This window comes from Frieseomelitta varia, unplaced genomic scaffold (assembly GCF_011392965.1).
Source record: "Frieseomelitta varia isolate USP_RPSP 00005682 unplaced genomic scaffold, Fvar_1.2 scaffold_823, whole genome shotgun sequence".
NCBI lineage: Eukaryota > Metazoa > Arthropoda > Insecta > Hymenoptera > Apidae > Frieseomelitta > Frieseomelitta varia.
Window position 1 is genome coordinate 309,541 of NW_025110616.1, and position 5,650 is coordinate 315,190.

Sequence of the window (5,650 nt, forward strand, 5' to 3'; positions counted from 1 at the left end):
AAATGGCGACGTAGGGAGCGGCAGATGATTCTGTGAGAAACGATCGAGGGTGAAAAATAGAAATATTAACAGTTTATCTACCGTTCGCTAACGAACGACTCAGTTCGGCGCGGATTCGTCGCCAGTTTTAACTATCGCGCAAGATGTATGTACTCTATTTATCTACTTGCATCTTCGTACGATATCCTGAACGTAACAATACTCTTCACGAAATGAACTAATGTTTTAAAATATTCCTTTAAAGTATGATATCGCTATCCTTATGCAACGGAATGTTGTAAAATACAGACGAAAAATGTTCTTATTTGTTGATATGCTTCTTATTTTTTTCAACACAGAGTTTTGCTTTTCCCACTAGTCAGATTCTTATGCCTTACTATTTATGATTCTTCATGCTTGATAGCCTCTGCGGATGATCGAATCTGAGTGCTCTGTTGGTTGCAAAGTTTTGTTTAAATGAATCTTTCTGATATCTATATATTGTATGAAACATTTAATATTGTTCACAATCGTTCGGGCACGTGTTCACCATACAATGCTCTAACATGGAATATACAAAAAGTGACGATCAACGGTTAGTACATAACGGTTAGTATAATATAAAACAATAGAAGAACGAATATAGCTCAGTGGACCTTTCAGATCAGAGATGTCGCAATTAGTGATTTAGCTGTAGGTAGTATGATGATAATTAATTTTGATCAAAGTCCTACAAATTTAAATAATAGCTCCAAATTTAATTTTGATAATTTATATAAAAATATTATCAGTGTAATAAAATATATATTAACTAAAAATAAATAGCAAATAATCAATGACAAATCATAAGTAGCAAATAATGAATGAATAATTTCTCTAATGATTATATACATATATATATATATATATGTTCGTAATTATCATGGTAATAATCATGGTAATAATTAATTGAATTAACAATTTTTAAATTTTCTATTGTTTATGAGTTTCATTAAGTTGGCGTTGTTAATTTATCGGAATTAACACACATCTCGGCGGAACGATTTAGTAAACATAGATGGCGCTGATCTAAATTCTGCGGAGGTAGCGGTCGCTAAATAGCTAAACTTCTAACAGGCTCGAAGCTAGGTTCGTAGGTTCGTAGACTCTGTTCGTAGGTCGCGAAATATTATCAAGAATATAAGAGTCGATCACTAGGGAAATATTATCAAAAATATAGGAGTCGATCATCATCTGATCGGCGATTAAAAGTAATTAATTAAGCTATCGATCGATAACCGTTGATGCAAAAAAGACGGATTCGTAGGCTTCTTGATACTAGATAAAGTGTTAATTACCTGGGAAATCGGCCGGGCGCGATCTTGAAAAAAACGGCGGTTGCGTCGCGCTCGCATAACTCGCCGCGATAATCAGATGCGCGTCGGGTCACGCAAAGGGAATGAAAGTTACGTGATTTCTCGGCGGAACGGCGTGTGTACACGAACCCGATAGAGGCCGCGCCGATTTGAATATGTTTACATTCTTGTTTCGTTTATCGGCTCGCGATCGTCCGGCTGGTACGCATCGCGAATCGGTTGACGGCGTCTGAAACTTTTGCGAAACAGGTGGTTTTCGCCATATAGGCCGGCCTATACGGAACACAATGAGAGACGTGGTCTCTCCCCAGGTGGACCATAATCCATCTTGGAAGTCAATCCAGTTCGCCTTGGCATGGAAAACCGGCGCGTCTTGGACGAAACTCTCTATTGTTGTTGCTGCTGCTGCTGTTGCTCCGACTCTGTTCGATGTAGAACAACGCACCGACAACGAGCGAGGCTCCGTTTCCAATCGATCGATCAATCCTCCAGGCTCCGCGGCGATCGGCAATTTAACCGATTTCCGCCGGTTGCTCCGCGATGGCTGATCTCGTTGGAAACCGCGGAGCATCTCCTCGACGCGTTGCCTTATAAAGATCGTGAGAAGTCACGACGAGGTATCAAATTTTAAAGAACGTACGACGCAAAATGGAAATATACGTCACGATCGAGTCAGATTCGTACTTTTATATTGCCGTAATAAAAATGACACAAGTTTAGTCCACGTGGGTGAAAATGAATGTAAATATAAAGTCTATCAACTTGGGGATTAAAGAGTACTGACAATAGTCTGAATTAAAACTTGAAACCTTTTGTCCTCGGATCCACACGCAATCATATTGCTACAACTATCGTTGAGTCTTATCTAAAGTGGTTCGATCGTCCAGCTCGGTAAAATAATCGTTCGATTTTTCACTTTCTTCTCAGTGGAGAACTTTTATATAGTTCAGTCGGTCACTTTTATCCTAGCGAGCGCGCAGAGTCGCGCACGCGTTTATCATTCGCGCCATATGAAACAACACGCGTGTTCCCGGACGCGTCATCCGACCCGTTCGCCCACTTAAGCTCATCGAATCACGCTTCTACGAAGCAAGTATAAAAGATCAAAGCGTTTCGGGATGGGGGGAGTTTAATGCTCGCGGAGAGGAGATCCGAGCCGTAAAACGGCCAACAACTGAGAAATAAAGTAAGGCAGAGACGGTCTCTGGCCTCCCCGTAAAGCGATTTCCGTTTTTTAATTTCCAAGACAACACGCCCACTAAACTATTTACGAGTAGAAACGAAGATAGGATCTCGTTGCGCGTCCCTCTCGGATTAAATTAAGCCTACCTCGAATAAATTCGGCTACCATTCGGCGATTCGGCGATCGGCTTCTTCCATCTTTCGCAAGAAACCGACGACAGCATCCGCGTGTGACGTCTGTGCCTAAAAGTTATACGTATACAGGGGCGATTCTACGTCAAAAAATAAGAAAGAAATTTGGTATGATATTTTTTTTTGTCTAGGGCTCGGTTTTCAAGGAAATCGACTTTAAAGTTTGTTCATCTTTGAGTTTCTACGCAATGAATTGCCTTCGTTGTTAGGGAATGTACCCTTAGTTACTACAAGGAATATGATTTTCCAACGTGACGGTGCACCGTTACACGAGAGAGGTTAAAAATTTTTTAAATCAAACGTATTCGTGTTGGATCGGCGTTTCATCAAAGTCTTCGGACCTCACATCTCTAGATTTCTTTTTATGGAGGCATATCAAAGTACAAGTTTATAAAGACAATGTTTCAAATATTACACATTTGAAGCAATAGATTATGGAGGAATTGGAGAAAGTGAAAAACGACATCAGCTTACATTCTGTTCGGATATCATTAATTCGTCGAGCAAACTTGTGTATGCAGCAACGAGGAGGACATTTTCAACGATACTTGTAACAGTGCACTGTATTGTAGTAGAAAGTAGTAATGAGGAATGAAAAGTTAATTATTTTGACAATACTTTGTACTGCTTTAACCACACAATAAATAATGTTTGTAAACACTATATCAAACGGAGTCAACCGCGATAGACGAATAGACAACTAAATCGTTCACAAGGATGAACAGTTTTTAAAGTTTTCGACTTTCTCGAAAACCGAGCTCCAGATAAAAAAAAATGTTATACCAAATTTTTTTTCTTATTTTATGACGTAGAATCAGCCCCCTGCTCGGTTGTACTACGAATTCCGGCCCACCCGTATACGCCCTGTAGCTCTGAAATTCTTACAAATCTCCTTTTTCTCAATAAGCCTCGGAGCTTCGTCTAACGACGAAGTTGGAATCGTTCACCTGCAGCTGCCTCGATGCTGCGCCGATGAAGCGGTCGTCGACCCGGGGGCCAAACACATTCGGCCCAACAAGTTTACTACTCAAGATCTACGGTGCATCATACCGAGGTATTCGTGCTTGGATCGATCCTCTCCGTTAACATCTTCGTAGAGAATCTCCCCTCTAGGATTCCCAGTTTCATGTTCCTCTCGTTGTTGCGGCTGTCGATGGATTTGGAAATCGCGGTTACTCTCTTCAAAGTCGTCACGATCGTAAATGGGCTAAATAAATGGGGCTGAGAAACATTTTGGTAAAAGAAGTCGGGTTCCCTCGAAAAACGACGACGGTTGTTCCACGGATGCACAACGACGACGATCTTTTCGGAAAAAGGCAAATTCCGATGGATGGGAGGTGGATATCGTGGGGAAAGGGCGAGGCGGCGGGGGCGACAACGCGAAAGAGAAAGAGAGTGGCTTGTCGTGGAAGGGAGAGAAAGGCGGAGGGCAGGGCGGCGGTGGGCCTAATTAGTCAGGGATATATCTGGAATCTCATGGAGGCTGAGTTTTGTAGGCCTCCTTCAGTTTTATGTACGCAGGCGGATTTCTCCGGTGGATTAGCATACAAATCGATTTAAACTCGAGATAAATAGCCACTCAAAGGCTCCTCACACGGAGCCGACTCCGGGCATTATCTTGTCCACCGGTGAGATTAACGCTTAATGCTTTATACTTTACAACCAACGGTTGGCTACCTCCCCGCGCTGCCTCCCGCAGTTACCGCTATATGTATTGTATGTATATATACGTATGTTTGCTCGAAGTATATGTACGTACCGGCATTTTGTCGTCGTACCTGACCGAGAGAGAACCTTTTATCTTTCCTTTGATTCTCTCTCTTTCTCTCTCTCTCTCTCTCTCTTCCTCTTTATTTTTCTTTTCTTCGCCAAGTAGCAACTCTTTCGTTTAAACGAGAGACGACTCTCCACTTCCGATTAATCGAAACGGCTGGTTATCCAGTCGGCGTAATATCCAGTCGTCGATCCTCGGATCGTTTACACTTTACACCCCCGATGGATTTCACCGCGCACGCACGGTGGCAAAAGACTCTTAGGCTGGCCGCTAAGCGAGAACGATAAAATCGCCATCTTGCTCCTCTCTCGGTTGGTTGATTGCGCGACGATGATCCCCGGAGCGTATCTCTGTCCAAGCAGACGTCGCGAACGCGTCACAATTAACCGACGAATCGCTCGACTCGGTGAAAGCTCGACTCGCGTCCTCTCCTGCGTGAGAGGGACGCTTATTAAAAGGGCGAGACTCGGCGCGGAACCAGTCGCGCGGACTTTCCTTTAAATACGTTTATCAGGATTTACGTGGGTTGTTCTTTTTCCAGCAAGATGGGAGCGAGAACTTTTTATTCGGTGCGCGGGTGTCGCGCAACGCGAGACACAGCTCCCTTTTAGCGAGTCCCCCTCCTCGTTTGCGTTTCAACGAATTATCGTCGCAAATTTATTCGTTCGCGAACTCCGAACCTGTCTTGGCCACGCGCGAGAACGTTCTTCTGTTCTTCTCTACACTCGCAGTTGTCTGTGCCAAACTTGTGCACTCTAGGTGCCAATTTTTTCTCAAACGAGCCTCGATGCGTCACTAAATTATTTTAACAACAGAAACTTGTATGTTTGTAAATAGCAAACATTAGAAAAGGATAAAATAATTTACTTTTTAATTAAACGAATTTATGAGCCTGTTTGCTCTTGACTAAATAACAACGGGGTTGACTCTGTTGTAGCGAGAATCATCGAATTTTTTAGATTCTCATCATCGGTGCTTATTCTTAATTACTTTCATGGAGAGATTATATACACATATATTTTTGTGCAAACTTGCAGAAGTTTGGATAAGCTTCGATCATCTAAAACTTTATCAAGTCGATGCAGTAAGAGGCAAATTTTGCGTGACGATATATATTGACTAAATTCTGAAAATAATCGAGTTAACTTCAATACTTTTATATCTTATA